This window comes from Triticum urartu, chromosome 7A (assembly GCF_056163025.1).
Source record: "Triticum urartu cultivar PI428250 chromosome 7A, HENAU_Tu73, whole genome shotgun sequence".
Lineage (NCBI taxonomy): Eukaryota > Viridiplantae > Streptophyta > Magnoliopsida > Poales > Poaceae > Triticum > Triticum urartu.
Genome location: NC_141879.1, coordinates 63,575,751 through 63,595,597, shown reverse-complemented (window position 1 = coordinate 63,595,597; position 19,847 = coordinate 63,575,751). Strand labels below are relative to the sequence as shown.

General features: G+C 47.5%; 1 pseudogene; it reads left to right on the top strand.

Moving 5' to 3' along the window:
* The first annotated feature begins 1,325 nt into the window (after positions 1–1,325).
* LOC147957812 (uncharacterized) lies at positions 1,326–19,554 on the top strand (annotated as a pseudogene).
* The last annotated feature ends 293 nt before the right edge of the window (positions 19,555–19,847 follow it).

Here is a 19,847-nt window from a genome sequence, read left to right as displayed (position 1 = left end):
TACACGATGGACATTGTTTTCAAATACATACTGAACAATATTTTCTAATACGGTGAACATTCTTTCTAATACACACTGCACATTTACGATGAATTTTTTCATATAAAGCGAACTTATTTTCAATATGTGGGAAATTGTTTTTCAAGTAGTTTTTTGAAAAATTGTCGATAATGTTGGATTTTTTTACGTTTTTCAAAAAATGTTTGCAATATTTTAGGAAATGTGAAAAAACAAATTGTAAAATATTGTAAATGGTGTGAAGGCTTGTGTTGTTTGGGCCTGAGACGGGCAATATGTTCGGTCTTATTTCACACACGTCCGTGGCCGTGGCCCGTCGGGCTAGGTCGGGGGCCCATCTCCAACACCCCCTCCCTTCTCTCAAAAAAAAAAATCTCCAACACCCCCCTGTGTTTCCTCTTCCTCCGGCGCTGTCGCCTCTCGTGCAAGCACCGGCTCTGCCCTCCCCCCATCCCGGCGCCCATCCCACGACGCGCGTGTGCCGCCGGCGCCCAACGGATTCACCGATCCGCCGCGCCGCGCACCGCACACCGCCCGAGCCTTTGGAGGCGGGACGCGGCATCGCCGCCGCGAGGAGCGGCCCGGCCGCCGTGCATGCCACCGACGATGACGCCGCGGCAAGCAAGTAACGCCCCGCCTCCTCTCTCTCTCTCTCTCCCGCTTACCTTTTCATCCTTCCCAACCACTGTGGTCACCACCGACATTAGTCTTAGACTAGTTGTCTTAGGGTTTTCCTATTAGACTAATTGTCGAACAACTCGGTATTGAACTTGTCACTGATTTGGTGGAATAATGTGTACGGAGAGCAGTGAACTTGTCACTCATTTGGTGGAATTTGTGTTCGGAGAGCACTGAGCAGTAGTTCTAAAGCTAAAATATCTTATCTTACTCTTGGAGCTTGTTCCCTTTCAGATGTGATGAACATGTCGGAGATACTGCCCAGCCACCATCAGCACAAACAGTACAAGAACTTGTTGATTTATTATCGTGCCAAGTAACAGGGAGGATTTGTGCCAAAGGAAAATCAACCACGGGTGTTTTGGTGGAGGAGAAGGACCTGGTTTCGTACCGTCGCGACTGGGAAAAAACATGGGGTGACAAGTGTGGCTCCTTCGAATTCTACTGTAATCTACTTACTACCCATCGGGTTCTTGCTCTTCCCTTACCAATCGAGAAAAAGGAGATTAGTAGATTAGTTTCATTGTAGCTAGACTGCATCTTGTAGTATGTCTGAACCTGAATTCTTTAGTCAATGTTTGATTTCTGGGCTGATTTTTGTGACTTTTGCTGCAGCGTGCGTGAGAGCCATGCTTTTTACATGCAAACGCACCCCACCACATGTAGGTGTCAAGACCTGCCTGCAGATCTTCTCCATCAGAGTCATGGAGATCAATGGTGGTATTATCTTGAGTGGCAACTCGAGGTCTACGGCCTGGTCGCCACCCGGGACTCCATGGATCATAATCTTAACATTATCTTTAGACTCAGGAGGGACGCCTGCCAACTCACTCAATAGGTGTGGTGTAATTGCAAAAAAGCACCACATTTGAGGCATCAATTGCATAAAACCACTTAGTCCCTAATTTTGTGCAAAAATCTCCGTGTTTCTAGTAAACTTTTTGCAAATTACACTGATCAGGTGATTTAGCCTGACTAATCACTTTCTGACAAGTGGGGCCGGATTGTAAGGAGATGATTTGGTAAAAAATTGACATACACCTCCCCGGTTTTCACAAAGACACCCTTACTCAAAAAATGAAAAAAGCAATCAGCCCTCCTCCCAACCCCGTCGCCTTCCTCCTCTGAGGTGGTGGCTGGCCACGGCGAGGCGGCCTCCCTCCTCCCTGGCCTTGCCTCGTGGGCGGGGCGGCATGCCTCCTCATCTCTACGTCACGCCTCGCCTCGCCGGAGCGGAAGGGTCACGACGTGCAGGTGCTCGTCCTCGCCGGAGTTCGAAGCAGTTGAGCAGTGCGTCTGGGTCGCAAGTCCCCGCGGTGGAGTTCTTGCTGCCCACGGGCATGGCGTCGTCGTCCTTACCGTCCCGTTGTGCGGCGGCCTGGTGCAGCACAACGGCCTCGTCGGCGGCGGCCCAGAGAATCACGTCGGCCTCGTCCGTGGTCGGGGGCTGGAGGCGCGGCCACGGCAGGGCAAGGCGCCGCTGGCCTTCAAGGCCACAAGCAGCAATCGAGCTCGCGCTGCTAGCTCTGGACGGCAGGGGCACGGCCGACATCGCGCTCCTGGGCATTGAGCGGCCTGGGTGTCCCGTGCAAATGGCCGAGGCGCGGCCAATGCAGGGCCAGGGCACCGCCGTTCTTCAAGGTCGCGAGCAGCAGTTGAGCTTTCGCTGCTGCCGCCGGATGTCGAGTGGCCTGGGCGTCCCCTGCATATGGCCGAGGCACGACTGCTCCTCTTCCCGACTGTCCTGCTGGCCCGACGGCGAGATCCAACCATCCGCAGCCGGCAGCCCGACGCGCAAGCCCTCCGCCCAGCGCGTCGCTCCGGTGTCCCCGGCCAAGCAGCACGGCGGAGGCCAGGAACCCAACGCCCAGCGCGCCTCTGCCCGGGGGGTGGGGGGCTAATTGCTTTTCTGTTTTAGATCAAGGGCGATGTGTGTAAAATTTTTGCTCTTACAATCTAGCCCCACTTGTCAGAAAGGGGTTAAATGGGACAAATCACCTGATCATTGCAATTTGCATAAAGTTTACTGAAAATGCGGTGATTTTTGCATAAAATTAGGGACCAGATGTTTTTTTGCAATTGATGCCCCAAATATGATGGTTTTTTGCAATTAACTCAGTGTGGTCAAGTAATTATTTTCATTTATGTGGGGTTGGATATATTATGCTGTGTTCTTATTTCTTTATTGCAGTTGATTTATTTGTTAATGAGTAGTGCTACCGATGCTTGCAGGATCCATTTTTGGCGCTGACCGGCCCGTCTCATGCGATTGTCTTCACCGGCCCAGTCGACATTGAGATCCAACTCAATGTGAAGGGCAGAACCAGAGCATGAAGACAATGATTTCATCTCCAAAGTGCTGGTATACGAATGTGATCCCTTTGACAAACTCGCCCACGCAGGCATAGGCAACCATGACATCATGCGCGCCAGCTGTTTCGGTGAGTTGTGCTCCCTACAGGTTACCTCCGCCCTAATCGCGAAAGCGGCCGAGGCCACCGTCATCTCTGCTGAAGTAATCGAGGGCATATGGCCCCCAAAGTCAGGAATCAGCGTCGTTTCCGGTACTGCCAGCATAGACACTTTGTACTGCTTGATGCTCGGGATGGGACACTCCATGTGGATCTGGCTGACGGTGTCATCCCCATTACCAGAAATGTTGTCTACGTGGAAAAAGATGGCTGGCTCAAGCTTTCTATAGAGGCCTATAGAAAGAGTGGATGTATGTACGCAGAATCTGGAGGTAATAGCACCCCAGGTACCCTAACTTGCATAGAATGTGATGATTTAGTACCAAACTTACAAAACTTGACTTCATCATACCCCAACTTGCACCTCATGTGATGATTTAGTCTCAGACCAATCACAGCTCGACAATTGGCAGCCAGGTGGCCGTTCCGCTCAGCGCACACACTTTTGCACAAAAACCCCTGCCGTTTCCTTTAATCAACCCGCACTCACTTTTGCACAGGCCCTGTCAGGTGGGTGCGTGCATGGCCGGGTCCAAGCGCCTAGCTGATCTTAGCATGGTCCAGGGTGGTGCAGGGTGCAGGACCAGACGCTGCATGCACATATTCTGCATCCTCCATGCCCTGCCAGTCGTGCGACACACGCACCGGCGCCGGCTAGCCGTTTTGTGCCATGTAAACTGCTACGGTGACTCGGTGAGTTGTTTGTGTGGCTTGGTTTGGGGGTGTCCCGGCCGGTTTGTCCGGGAAATGCTTAGCTAGCTTTGGAGTTTGCACATTTGGGTGTTGCTTTGGGTTAGTTAATAAGGATTGTCTTGTACTAGCCCAGCAAGGAGGTCGGTCAACCGTAGTTTTCTGCACATTTTGCATTTTATAATCAAACAAGGCCACCGTACATGGGGACGATGACAACAACACACTAACAGTAAGCCAAGAAACCGTTGCTGAGGTGGGTCACACCGGCTAGCTCGGTATGTAGTATACTTGCTTGATAGTGCCTCTCGTGCTGATTACATTTGCTTTGGCAAAGCGGGGATACAAATGAAAGGTGGCTTTCATATATCCTTGGTTGGTGCCCATCATTTGATGGCTAGCCTTTAAAAGAATGGGACGCGGAGCCTTTTGCCGAACGGGGGATCAAAATCATTAGGTCGGGCATTCACCTATTGCATTGCTGTGTGGTTACTATAACCTGACAAATCGTCTAACCTCTGTGGCCACGCAAGAATTGGTCTTGCTATTGTCTTTGTTGCAGGACTTCATGCCCTTGCCTGAACAGGATGAACGCTTTCTCTTGGGGGGCAGCCACTTCTCCACCAAAGAAGCCTATACTGTTCTTCTCCGAGAACCGGACAACGACTTAAACGCAGCTCTCATTTGGCGATCACAAGTGCCAAACAAGATCAAGATTTTCGCTTGGCTCCTCTTCCGGGACAGGCTAAACACGCGCGGCAACCTCCTCCACAAGCACATCCTCACAGACCCGATATGCCCGCGATGCCGGGCTCCGCCTGAAGACGCCAGTCACCTCTTCATCTCATGCCCATACGCGTCCCGCATTTGGATGCGTCTCGGCATCACCCCCACAGCCATCAGTGACCTCTGGGATGCCCAACTCCCATCGGCCACAAAGGACCACGTCTGGCCCTTTGTGCTTCTCACGATCCTATGGAAGATTTGGGAGGCGCGAAATGATAAACTGTTCCGATCACTAGACACTCGTTCGACATCTACATGTAAACTAATCCTTTCAGACCTTGACCTCTGGTCTCACCGGCTTGTCAAAACCGGTGATAGGGAGGCCATCTCCTCATGGTGGTCTTTCCTCTCTGCACGATGTTCCATGCCTATGTAACTCTGTATCACAGCTTGCCCCCCTTCATGCTAGTCACTGCTCCGACATATGATCCGATCGTGCCAGTAGCAAATGCTAGACAGTACTGTAGTTTAGTTATTTTCCTGAAAATGGGCTGCTAGCTGGCGTATCTTAAATTGACAGGATGGGTCGCTAGCCTGCACATACAAGTTCTCTCTTTTTCTCCCTCTCTTCTGTCACAGTCCAAAACAGCACTACCATCTGAGTTGTTTGGGTTGGTTAAGCACTAGTAGAAAACAGGACTATGGTCCAGGCCGGGTCAGCCCATTAGTCCCGGTTCAGTCTAGAACCGGGACCAATGTGGGCATAGGTCCCGGTTCATGAGCCCAGGGGGTCAGCCGGGCCACGTGGGCCATTGGTCCCGGTTCATCTGGACCTTTTGGTCCCGGTTTGTGGGATGAACCGGGACCAATGGGCCTCGCTCCTGGCCCACCACCATTGGTCCCGGTTGGTGGCTTGAACCGGGACCAAATGCTCCCCTTTAGTCCCGGCTCATGTCACCAACCGGGACCAATGAGGTGCCTATATATACCCCCTCGCACAAGAGCAGAGCACAATGATTTGTTTTTTCTGGCCAAGGGGGAGAGGGCTTTGTGGTGCTCTAGCTCACCTCCTATGCACATGAGGTGTTCGATGGAATGCTCGAGCGACACTACTTAAGCTTTCTCCTCTCGAAGCTCGACCTCCAAGCTCCATTTTCATCGAGATTTGTCTAGATTTAGCGGTCCGTCACGCCCCGTCGCCGTCTTCACCGCCGTCGATCACCCGCGCCGATCTCATCACCGACACCACCGTAGTGAGCCTCTTGTTCTTATCTTCTTTCTGAAAGGAAAAATATTCTTACTTGTATGTTTAGATAGATACTTGTATCATTTTCTTACATTTATTATTGCATCTTATATAGTGCGATGGTTTTGGTATCCGCCCCCATTGGCCCTCGTCCTGTCTATGATTTGGATGTGGTATGTATATTATCTTTATAACTATTGGTTCATTTATTGTTTATGAAAATTATGCCGACCAACGTGACATAGATTTTATTTATCTAGGATGTATGTGAATCGGAAATGCCAACCGACCCTATTGTCGAGAGGTTAAATTTAGTTGAAGAAGAAAACAATTTGTTTAAGGAAAAAATAAAAAAAATTGAGGAGGAGAAGATGATATTGGAGTTGCATGTTGCGGATGTCGTCGATGATCACAAGATCAAGATGGATGCAATGCGCTTGAAGATTAGAAAGATTAGAAAATATGCCATTCATACCGAGGCTTGGTATCATTATGCCGTTGGATCAATTGTTACCTTGGTTGCGATTATGATCACATTTGTTTTCGCATTGAAATGTTTTACATAGTTTCAATGTATGGTTTAATTAATTAGATGCTCTGGAGAGCTATATGTTGTTAGATGAGAACTATGTATGCACTTTGGTTTTAATGTGATGATGAACTTCTATTAATTTGGACACTTAATTATATATAATGCACGCAGATGAACCGGCAATGGATGTACGGTGACAGACACACCCGCAAGTACATTAAGGGCGTGCATGAGTTTCTCGATGCGGCTGAGGCAAACAAGCAGAATGGTTTTATGTGTTGTCCAGGCACTGAATGTGGGAATACGAGGTCTTACTCTAACCGGAAAATCCTTCACTCCCACCTGCTTTACAAGGGTTTCATGCCACACTATAATGTTTGGACGAGGCACGGAGAAATAGGGGTTATGATGGAAGACGGCGAAGAAGAAGAGTACGATGACAACTATGTGCCCCCTGAATACGGTGATGCTGCAACGGGGGGAGCTGGTGAAGATCAAGAGGAACCAGACGATGTGCCCAATGATGCTGCAACGGGTGAAGCTGCTAAAGATCAAGAGGAACCAGACGATGTGCCCGATGATGATGATCTCCGCCGGGTCATTGTCGATGCAAGGACGCAATGCATTAGTTAAAAGGAGAAGCTGAAGTTCGATCGCATGTTAGAGGATCACAAAAAAGGGTTATACCCCAATTGCGAAGATGGCAACACAAAGCTCGGTACCGTACTGGAATTGCTGCAGTGGAAGGCAACGAATGCTGTGGCTGACAAAGGATTTGAGAAGCTACTGAAAATATTGAAGAAGAAGCTTCCAAAGGATAACGAATTGCCCGACAGTACATACGTAGCAAAGAAGGTCGTATGCCCTCTAGGATTGGAGGTGGAGAAGATACATGCATGCCCTAATGACTGCATCCTCTACCATGGTGCATACAAGGATCTGAACGCATGCCCGGTATGCGGTGCATTGCGGTATAAGATCAGACGAGATGACCCTGGTGATGTTGACAGCGAGCCCCCCAAGAAGAGGGTTCCTGCGAAAGTGATGTGGTATGCTCCTATAATACCATGGTTGAAACGTATGTTAAAAAACGAAGAGCATGCCAAGTTGATGCGATGGCACAGTGAGAACTGAAAGAAAGATGGGAAGTTGAGAGCACCCGCTGAAGGGTCGCAGTGGAGAAAAATCGAGAGAAAGTACTGGGATGAGTTTGCAAAGGACCCAAGGAATGTATGGTTTGCTTTAAGCGCGGATGGCATTAACCCTTTCGGGGAGCAGAGCAGCAATCACAGCACCTGGCCCGTGACTCTATGTACGTATAACCTTCCTCCTTGGATGTGCATGAAGCGGAAGTTCATTATGATGCCAGTTCTCATCCAAGGCCCTAAGCAACCCGGCAACGACATTGATGTGTAGCTAAGGCCATTAGTTGAAGAACTTTTACAGCTGTGGAATGAAAACGGTGTACGTACGTGGGATGAGCACAGATAGGAGGAATTTAACCTTTAGGCGTTGCTGTTCGTGACCATCAACGATTGGCCCGCTCTCAGTAACCTTTCAGGACAGACAAACAAAGGATACCATGCATGCACGCACTGTTTAGATGACACTGAAAGTATATACCTAGACAAATGCAGGAAGAATGTGTACCTGGGCCATCGTCGATTTCTTCCGACCAACCATCAATGTCGAAAGAAGGGAAAGCATTTCAAAGGCGAGGCAGATCACCGGAAGAAGCCCGCCATGCGCACCGGTGATCACGTGCTTGCTATGGTCAATGATTTACACTACGTAATCTTTGGAAAGGGTCCCGGTGGACTAGTTGTTCCGAATGACGCTGAGGGACACGCACCCATGTGGAAGAAGAAATCTATATTTTGGGACCTACCCTACTGGAAAGACCTAGAGGTCCGCTCCTCAATCGACGTGATGCACGTGACGAAGAACCTTTGCGTGAACCTGCTAGGCTTCTTGGGCGTGTATGGGAAGACAAAAGATACACCTGAGGCACGGGAGGACCTGCAACGTTTGCACGAAAAAGACGGCATGCCTCCGAAGCAGTATAAAGGTCCTGCCAGCTACGCTCTTACACAAGAAGAGAAAGAAATCTTCTTTGAATGCCTGCTCAGTATGAAGGTCACGACTGGCTTCTCGTCGAATATAAAGGGAATAATAAATATGCCAGAGAAAAAGTTTCAGAACCTAAAGTCTCATGACTGACACGTGATTATGACGCAACTGCTTCCGGTTGCATTGAGGGGGCTTCTACCGGAAAACGTCCGATTAGCCATTGTGAAGCTATGTGCATTTCTCAATCCAATCTCTCAGAAGGTGATCGATCCAGAAATCGTACCAAAGCTAAGGAGTGATGTGGCGCGATGTCTTGTCAGTTTCGAGCTGGTGTTCCCACCATCCTTCTTCAATATCATGACGCACGTCCTAGTTCATCTAGCCGACGAGATTGTCATCCTAGGGCCCGTATTTCTACACAATATGTTCCCTTTGAGAGGTTCATGGGAGTCCTAAAAAAATATGTCCGTAATCGCGCTAGGCCAGAATGGTGGGAACATCAAACAGAGGATGTTATCGGGTTTTGTGTTGACTTCATTCCTGGCCTTAACAAGATAGGTCTCCCTAAATCGCAGTATGTGGGGAGACTGACTGGAAAAGGCACTCTTGGAAGAGACTCAATAATATGCAGGGACGGATATTCTTGGTCTCATGCACACTACACAGTTCTACAGAACTCTACCTTGGTGACCCCGTATGTCGATGAACACAAGAACAGTCTGCGCTCCAAACACCCGGAGCAGTGCGACGACTGGATTACATGTGAACACATCAGGACTTTCAGCAGTTGGTTGGAAAAACGTCTCAGAGGTGACAACACTGTTTGTGATGAGTTGTACTTGTTTTCAAGGGGACCATCTTTGACTATATTGACTTACAAAGGATACGAGATAAATGGGAATACATTTTACACGATCGCCCAAGATCAAAAGAGCACCAACCAAAACAGCGGTGTCCGCTTTTATGCAGTAACCGAGAGTGGAAAGGATACATATTATGGTTACATAGTGGACATATGGGAACTTGACTACGAACCTGATTTTAAGGTCCCTTTGTTTAAGTGCAAATGGGTCAATCTGTTAGGCGGCGGGGTACAGGTAGACCCACAGTACGGAATGACAACAGTGGATCTAAAAAATCTTGGGTACACTGACGAACCGTTCGTCCTAGCCAATGATGTGGCACAGGTTATCTATGTGAAGGACATGTCTATCAAACCGAGAAAAAGAAAAGATAAGGAAGCGAATACATCATACGATGAGCCAAAGCGCCACATAGTTCTTTCAGGAAAAAGGGACATCCTGGGAGTGGACGGCAAGACAGACATGTATGAAGATTATGAAAAGTTTCATGAAATTCCTCCATTCAATGTCAAGGCTGACCCAAGCATCCTGATAAACAATGAAGATTATCCATGGTTATAGCGCAATAAGCAAATGACACAAGCGAAGAAAAAGTGAAGACTTTCTCCCACAACTATTTCAACTTTTTCAGAGTTCATTTTAAATGCTTTCCAATTTCAGGGTCATTTAGCTCAAAGAATGAATCAATAGCAAACAGAATGAACTACAAAACTTTTATGAAAATAAAAACAATGAATTAAAATATTATGTTATAATCAACTCAAATAAAACTATAATATTCTTCAATAGCAAAAAGAATATAATTTTTGTGACCTAAAATCAAATTATAAGTATTTAATTGTAAGTATAAATAAAAAATAAATAGCAAAAAAGAAAAAAAATTCTATTTTTATAGTAAAGTTATTCATAAACTAGTGATTCACACAAATTTTAAAAAATACAAATTTAAACTATTCAAAATTTTAAAACTAATGGCACTAACAGAAAGTTTATAATTTTTGTGACCTAAAATCAAAAAGAAATCACTAAAAAACTATAAGTATTTAGTTGTAAGTATAAATAAAAAGTAAATAGAAAAAAAATTCTATTTTTATAGTAAAGTTATTCATAAACTAGTGATTCACACAAATTTTTAAAAATTCAAATTTAAACTATTCAAAATTTAAAACTAAAGGCACTAACAGAAAGTTTATAATTTTTGTGACCTAAAAGCAAATAGAAATCACTAAAAAACTGTAAGTATTTAGTTTTAAGTAGAAATAAAAAATAAAAAACCAAAAAATGTAGAAATAAAAAAGAAAAAACCAAAAAAATGCCACCTACCTGGCCTCCACGGCCTGAATACGACTAGAAAGCCTACATGGGCCAGGATTCAGGCCCGCAGAAGGCCCAATAGGCCCACAAGCAGTAGCAAGTTTAGGCCCGAAAGCCTGCATAAGAGAGGAGCTCGAATGGGGAGGCACACCAGCGCTTATAAACAAGTGTTGGCGCCCTTCAGCTAGCGAGGTGGGACTAAACTTTTGGGCGCGGGGCAGCACAAGGCCATTGGTCCCGGTTGGTGGAAGGCCGCCGCTTCCCGCCCTTTGGGCTGCTGAAAATTGGCCTTTGGTCCCGGTTGGTGGCACCAACCGGGACTAAAGGGGGCATTGGTCCCGGTTTGTGACACGAACCGGGACCAATGCTCTTTCTATATATACAACACTTGTCAAAAAATTCATTCAGTTCCTCATCGTCGTCGCCCACGCACGTCGTCGCAGCCCCCGTCGTCGCCCGCGCCCCGCGCCGCCCCGTCGTCGCCCTCGCCGCCCCGACGTCGTCGCTGCCCCCGCCGTCGCCCGCGCCCCGCGCGGCCCCGAGCCCGCCGTCCTCGTCGCCCCTGCCCCGTCGCCGCAGGGCGCTGCCCCGTGCCGCCCCGACGTCGTCGCCGCCCCCACCGTCGCCCGCGCCCCGCGCCGCCCCAAGCCCGCCGCCGCCGTCGCCCTCGCCGGCCGCCCCCGTTGTGAGCCGCCGCCGTCGAGGCCCTGTTTTTTATATATGTTTTTTCATATATGTATTAATTTTTTTGTTTATAGCTATATGATGAATGGGTGTGGCTATATATGTATGTATGAATATAATGTTCATAGCATTTTTTTGTTTATATATGTTTTTTCATATATGTATTAATTTTTTATTTAGTTTGTTAGTAGATATCGATTTTAGGTTAGTGCATTTTAATTAGGTTAGTGTAGAGGAAAAAGTAAAATAAGGAAAAGGAAGAAAAGAGGAAGAAGGAAGAAGAAGAAGAAGAAAAGGAAGGAGTGGAAAAAGGAAAATAAGAAGACGAAGACTTCTTTTTTTTCTTCGATCTTCTCCTCTATTTTGTTCATGGATATATGCTAAAGAAAACGAGGGGGGTGATAGATGATGATGAGGGGTGGAGAGTGGGACGAGAGGTCGAGAGTTGTCGAGGGGAGAAAAAAATGTTATCAGGGATGAGGGTCGTCGAGGGGTCGAGAGAGGGACGAGGGGTCGAGAGAACTAAATAAAAAGAAGAAGAGGAGAGGAAGAAGAGGAGAAATAAATAAGAAGAAGAAAAAAGAAGAAAAAGAAGAGGAGAAGAAGAAAGGAATAGTAGAGAAGAAGAAAAAATAGAACTCCACTATTCCTTTCTTCTTCTCCTCTTTTTTTTCTTCTTTTTTTCGATCTTCTCCTCTAGCTATTCCTTTCTTCTTCTCCTCTTTCTTCTTCTTCTTCTTCTTCTTCTTCTTCTTCTTCTTCTTCTTCTTCTTCTTCTTCTTCTTCTTCTTCTTCTTCTTAATTTTTATCGGGAACGAGGGTGTCGAGGATCGCCGAGGGGTCGAGCGTCGGGAACTAGGGTAGAGGGTCGAGGGTCGTTAAGGGGTCAATGGTCGAGGGTTTTAGGGTCGAGGGTTCGAGGGTTCTATAGGGTCGAGGGTCGAGGGTTCCAGGGTCGTCTAGGGGTCGAGGGTTCCAGGGTCGTCGAGGGTTCGAGGGGTCGAGGATCGCCGAGGGGTCGAGAGAGGTTTCCTAGTGTCAAAGTATTGAAGAAATCCATGCCTTCACCATTAGCCGGAAGTAACCAGGGCATGTTGGTACGAAGTTCTGCAAATTTGTTCTGGAATGGAGTCCCGGATAGAATAATCCGCCTTTTGCTACGAATTCAGCAAAGGCCTTCCAAATAGCGATATTCGGAAGGCTCTTGCTGAACTTTGTACCAAAAAGCGAATTATCCTATCTGGGACTCCGTTCCAGAACAACTTTGAAGAGCTTCGTACCATCATGCACATGTTACTTTCGCCTAATGATGAAGACATGGTTTTGTTGAATCCTTTGACACTACGCAACCTCCCGACCCCTCAGTGATCCTCTCGAACATGAGAGGAAGAAGAGGATCGCCGAGGGGTCGAGGGTTCCGGGGTCGTCGAGGGTTTGAGGGGTCGAGGATCACCGAGGGGTCGAGAGAGGTTTCCTAGTGTCAAAGTATTGAAGAAATCCATGCCTTCATCATTAGCCGGAAGTAACCAGGACATGTTGGTACGAAGTTCTGCAAAGTTGTTCTGGAATGGAGTCCCGGATAGAATAATCCGCCTTTTGGTACGAATTTAGCAAAGGCCTTCCAAATAGCGATATTCGGAAGGCTCTTGCTGAACTTTGTACCAAAAAGCGAATTATCCTACCTGGGACTCCGTTCCAGAACAACTTTGAAGAGCTTCGTAGCATCATGCACATGTTACTTTTGCATAATGATGAAGACATGGTTTTGTTGAATCCTTTGACACTACGCAACCTCCCGACCCCTCGGCGATCCTCTCGAACATGAGAGGAAGAACAGGATCGCCGAGGGGTTGAGGGTTCCAGGGTCGTCGAGGGTTCGAGGGGTCAAGGATCGCCGAGGGGTCGAGAGAGGTTTCCTAGTGTCAAAGTATTGATGAAATCCATGCCTTCATCATTAGCCGGAAGTAACCAGGGCATGTTGGTACGAAGTTCTGCAAAGTTGTTCTGGAATGGAGTCCCGGATAGAATAATCCGCCTTTTGCTACGAATTCAGCAAAGGCCTTCCAAATAGCGATATTCGGAAGGCTCTTTCTGAACTTTGTACCAAAAAGCGAATTATCCTATCCGGGACTCCGTTCCAGAAAAACTTTGAAGAGCTTCATACCATCATGCACATGTTACTTTCGCCTAATGATGAACACATGGTTTTGTTGAATACTTTGACACTACGCAACCTCCCGACCCCTCGGCAATCCTCTCGAACATGTGAGGAAGACGAGGATGCTGAGGGGTCGAGGGTTCCAGGGTCGTCGAGGGTTCGAGGGGTCGAGGATCGCCGATGGGTCGAGAGAGGTTTCCTAGTGTCAAAGTATTGAAGAAATCCATGCCTTCATCATTAGCCGAAAGTAACCAGGGCATGTTGGTACGAAATTCTGCAAAGTTGTTCTGGAATGGAGTCCCGAATAGAATAATCCGCCTTTTGGTACGAATTCAGCAAAGGCCTTCCAAATAGCGATATTCGGAAGGCTCTTGCTGAACTTTGTACCAAAAAGCGAATTATCCTATCTGGGACTCCGTTCCAGAACAACTTTGAAGAGCTTCGTACCATCATGCACATGTTACTTTCGCCTAATGATGAAGACATGGTTTTGTTGAATCCTTTGACACTAGGCATCCTCCCGACCCCTCGGCGATCCTATCGAACATGAGAGGAAGAAGAGGATAAAAAAAGAAGAGGAAGAAGAAAAAAAAGAGGAGAAGAAAGAATAGAGGAGTTTTTCTCCTCTTTTTTTTCTTCTTCTTCCTCTTTTTTTTATCGGGAACGAGGGTCGTCGAGGGACATAGATGTAGTGTCGTCGTTGTCGATATATACCCCCTCCTGATAGCTTACTATGATTAGGTAGCTAGTTCTACGTTTGGCACTAATATATCCATCTGTCATGTTTGAATAATAATTGCCATGTTGTAAATATTTGTAGAAACTATGGACACCGCCCTAGACGAGGCAAAAGAAGCGTTGTTGAGGGACATAATCGCAGAAGGAAGTGATGCCATCCCGTTGTTTCTCAACGAAACCGATGGTCTGGAAGGAGAGGGTGAACAAGCTGGCTACGGTGACCTAATGCCGGTGCAAGAAGAAGAACATGAGGACGGCTCCGGTGACCCAATGCCGGTGCAAGAAGGAGACCGTGATGACGGCTCCGGTGACCGAACCGAGTCCGGCAAGGTATATATATTAGTTAAGCCTGTGCTGAGTAGCTGATGGATGCATTCATTGTTTTGGTATGTACACATATTAATTAAGTCTTTGTTCTTTTTTCTAGCCCTCCGGATCGAGCACAACTTCGGTAAAGTGACGAGGCCCGAAGAAAAAGTTGAGCTCGGATGAGAAGCTTGAGATCATAGCAATCGCGCCCGACGGCCAACCGATTGAACCCCTCCAGACAAAGAGCGCATTTGTTGCTCAATGCGGGGTTCTGGTTAGGGACAAGATCCCGATAAGCATCCAGTAATGGTTTAAGCCGGCTACAGTAGACCCTGAGGTGTCTTATGTCAATGATATGCAGAAAAATGATCTTTGGACTGAGCTGAAGTCAAATTTCACCCTACCGCCAGAGGATAATCCAGAGAACCCAGTTAAAGAGAAATTAATCAAGTCTTTTGCTCTTAAGAGGATGGCAGAACTACTCAGGAGGTGGAGGAAATAGCTGAATAAGTTTGTCGAAAATAATGAGACACCAGAATTCAAGGGCAGATATGAGAAGATCAGAGATCACTGGCCCGCATTTGTGGCCCACAAGACATCGGAAAAGAGTAAGAAGATGTCTGCGACAAACAAGCAAAATGCTGCGAAGAAGAAGCTTCACCATCGCACGGGGTCAGGTGGCTACCTCGTAGCCCGGCCTAAGTGGGTCAAGACTGAGAATGATCTAGTTGATAAAGGGATCGAACCAGAGACAATTAACTGGCCAGACCGTTGCCGGACTTGGTTCTTCGGGGCTGGCGGAACCTTGGACCCTGTAACAGGGAAGTGCATTTGGACGAATGATCAAATGGACATACCAGTCAGGAAGCTTAAGCAGAATATCGAAGTAGCGCAGGAAGGGACGTTCTTTCCAGACAGAGAGAACGACGAGCTCACAATGGCTCTCGGGAATCCTGAGCACCCTGGACGGACACGAGGCACGCCAGGCTCCATTCCATGGAAGGTTGGGTTTTCGGACGCAGGCGGTTACAAATCCCATGAGAGGAGGAAAAAAGTGCAGCAGACCCAAATGCAGGCGCTGCAAGCAAGGGTAGACGCGATAGAGGAACGAGAAGCAAATCGCAGCAAACGTACTGCCGAAGCCTCCCCTGAAGCCACCCCGCCATCTCAGCGCAGAAGCAGCGTGGCTTCCACCGAGCTGCTTCAGCCGGAGCATGCCTTGACGGCTCCTGCCAGCTATCCCGTGGATGCTATCACAGAGTCTCAAAATTGCCACCTTATGACGCAATGGATGAATTTGAAGGTCAAGGCGGCTGTTGGCTTTGTTTATCCTACTGAACCCGGCGCAACTTTTCACTGCCGGCCGATTCCAGAAGGATATGCTAGGGTGATGGTGGATGAAATAACGGAGGGATTTGAGGACCTCTAGCTTGACCACCCTACCGGTGAAGGGGAGACTCGGCTAGGGTCTGGTCTGAAGACTCCATGCCTATGGCGGAAGGAGCTCATCAACCTTCCGAACTGGATGCCTCCGCCTCCTCCTCCGGCGAGTCAGGGCACTCCACCTCCTCCACCGCCTCCTCCTCCGGCGAGTGACGATCAGGGCCCTCGGCCGGCTCCTTCTCCGGTGCGTGGCGGCACTCCGACTCCTTCTCCGCCTGCGCCGACGCGGCCGAGCAGCCAGCCTCCTCCTTCTCCGCCTCGTTAGCAAGGGCGGAAGAGACCTGCCGCCGCTCCAGCTGCTCCGGCGCGTCGTAGTCCTTCTCCTCCGCCTCGTAAGCAAGTAAAGAAGGCAACCGCTCCGTCTACTCGGTCGGCGTCTAGCAGTACAACCAAAGGCGGGAGGACATACAGATTCGGTCCTTCTCTGAAGACTCCAGAGAAGTTACCATACGAGACGACCCCGGAGGAGAACGCGAAGATCACGCGAACCGAAGTGGATGACTGGTTTCAAGGGTTGAAAGCAAAGAGACATCCACCTCCGGAGGAGAAGGTAGATCCGGTGAAAGTGAAGCGCACTCTGGCTGCCCTGGCAAAACCACCCAAGTCTCCGCCGAAAGGCAACTATGAGCGCATTATTGCAAAGACATGGGCCGAAGCGGAGCGGTCGGGAAGTACAGTCAGTGATCAAAGGATGAAAGAACGACGACCAGCTGGGAAACAAATTTCCCAGCTCGGCGAACAAGCGAAGCAATCGTGCCCCCCCTCAAGGTGCCTAGCGACATCGTCGATCCGAGGATGGTGCCCGGTTATGGCAATGTTGACGATTACCTGCCCGACGATGTACATTATGATCCCATGGAGGTGCAGATACACAGATACGAGTACGGGAAGCCTCTCGTCAAAGATGAAAAATCTTTAACAATGATGATGCGAAGATTACATGATTGGTACTTGAAAATCTGCAGAGAGTCTGGGGGGAGGAGTACTTTGTATGCGAGAGTTAAACCGGAGCATGACCTCATTGGAATTGAACTGTTGCCTATTCCATTTGAGGAGTTCTATCAGTTTTTCAATCAATTGGCCCTCGATAAAACAACGATCACCTGCTACTGTCTGTAAGTACTACTACTTCTGTCTTTAAGTCTCTCTATATAGCTCATCTCTTTCATTGCATGTATTTATAATTATCCTCACTAAATTATGCAGAATGAAGATCGCTGAATTGAAGAAAAGACAAATCGGTGATATTGGGTTCGTTAACACTTATCTCATAGATGCAACTGAGGTTCAACATCGTCCCGGAGATACCGAGGCCAACTTGCTACGATCATTCAAAAAAAATAAAAACAAAGATATAATACTCTTTCCTTACAACTTCAAGTGAGTGTTACTGTCTTGTGCATATTCGGTTTCCCTTATATATTAGTCCAGGTTATAGTAATGTAATTGATGAGTTATGCATGCGTGTGCAGTGTCCACTATATTCTCCTAGAGATTAGGCTTGAGCAGGGAGTAGTAACCATCTTGGACTCTAAACGAAAAGATCCCCAGGAGTATGCGGACATGACTGAAATCCTCAAGAAGTAAGTTAAATCGATCATTATCCACCATATCAGCAACTTTGTTTATTTCCTGATATCAAGTAATTATTTTCTTTGTCCGGCAGGGTTTGGAGAAAATTCACCAGAAAAGTTACGGGACTGCCGAAGGAGCTAGAATTTAGACACTCGAAAGTAAGTACTATAGTAGCATGTTCCGCGCATCTCCTAGTGATTCAAGTGCTAGTTTCATCAATACCATTTAGAATTCTTGCTTATCAGTTTGATTGACCTCTATTTCTTGTAAAGTGGTTGTGGCAGGAACAAGGGAATGATTTCTGTGGATACTGCGTCTACGAGTCCATCCGCCACACGACCTGTGAGCGGGGCGGGTACTCTGACGAACAATATGAAGTACGTAAATAACAACATTCACAATTTTATTTTATTACCATCATTTGTATTGAGTTTCATTCATTCATATATATATATGTATTGACCCCCTTCTTCAAATTAGGTGTTTCGGAAGCGGGATGAACTCCTAGCACCAGCTCGCATGCGAGCAATTCAAGAGGAATTGGCGGCATTCTTTCTTGACCAAGTGATCACTGAAGACGGAGAATACTATGTGGACCATTAGTCCGTATGATTATATTTGTAAGAGATAATTATTGTATATATGTAGTCGGTAGTGTCGGATAGATATATGAGAACTTGTTGTTCGACCAATCTCTCGGAGAGAAGGAGAGGTGGTCGATATCACTTCTCTCTGTATGCATATATGTTCATGACGATCTTCTGTTTCCTTCGTTTGCTTACTAGCTAACTAGCGTGTCTAGTCCTCTCTATACGTATGTATAGTACATAGCGTCGACCAAGCACGGACGTAAGAGAGGACACTTCTCTCTATTAATTATAGCTAGCTAACACAATATATGAAACACCTAAATTAACCCCCCAAAACCCCCAAACCCCCCCCCTTCAAAAAAAACAAAAACCCCAGCCACAGAAATGCTGACGCGTGGATGCCTATTGGTCTCGGTTGGTGCCACCAACCGGGACCAAAGGGTCTCTTGCCTGGGCTCTACGCACTGCCCACGTGGAGGCCCATCAGTCCCGGTTCTGGATTGAACCGGGACTAAAGGGTCGGGGCATTAGTACCAACACTTTAGTCCCGGTTTAGGCACCGGGACTAAGGGAACTAACGAACCGGGACTATAGGCCCTTTTTCTACCAGTGGTTTCGTTCATATAGTAGGAGTGCATCGCTAGGGTTGCTTGCTTCCTAGTAGCATAGATGCATGATTGAGTAAAGAAAGAAGACCATGATACGTACCCCACTAATAATTTCTTGCTAATTCCACGCTAGTTAACACCTGCAAGTAATGTACGAACCAGCTGATGCAAACCGTACGTGCCGCACGTAAGTTTGCAAACAAAGATGCATGACAGCATGCACGGGCCGTAACCGCGGGCACGAGTTGCACGACGTCGTATGCTTTTTGGGTCGATCTCTCCATCTCTGGCAGCTAGCCGGCACCGTGGTTCATGGCAACATCCATTCATGGCGTATTAACTCATCGCCACCGGTGGCAATATTCATTCATGGCAAGCTCGAAAGCGATTGCCTGACTTTTCCCGAAGAAGCCCGGGGGCGCACGCTGCACACGTAGATGTAGCTAGCCTGCTGCGACAGATTTAATTCAGGTGGAGGTGAGTGCGGGTTGATTAAAGGAAACACCATGGGGTTTTGTGCAAAGGTGCGTCCGCTGACCGATCCAGCCACCTGGCTGCCAATTGTCGAGCTATGATTGGCCTGGGACTAAATCATCACATGAGGTGCAAGTTCGGGTATGGTGGAGTCAAGTTTTGCAAGTTTGGGACTAAATGGTCACATTCTGTGCAAGTTAGGGTACCTGGGATGCTATTGCCTCTAGAATCTGTTACAGAGTAGATACCGAAGAGATCCTCCGCCAGTACTGCCATATGCCAGCTTCCCTTCTGCACGGTTGTGTTCAGCGTAGCTTGGTCCTGCCTTGTGGCCAAAGTGGATGACCTGAAGAGCTACGGTATCTGATTCTGATCTGATGCAACCAACCCAACCATTTACTTAGTTGTTGTTTTTTTTTGGACGAAATGTAGCAGTGCTACTTTTCATTCATTAAGAAGAGGAACCGGCAGAGTCGGGAAATTACAATGGAAAAACAAGGATGAGAGTAAAAGATCACACCATTTACTTAGTTGTGGAGCGACTGTTTAGCAATTTATTTTGTCAAGTGGTATGTTAAAGATGCTGAGTTGTTGTTTATGTGTAAGTCTAACAACAAGTCATGTTAGTTTGATCAAGTGTCCAGATCAGGGTTCATACTG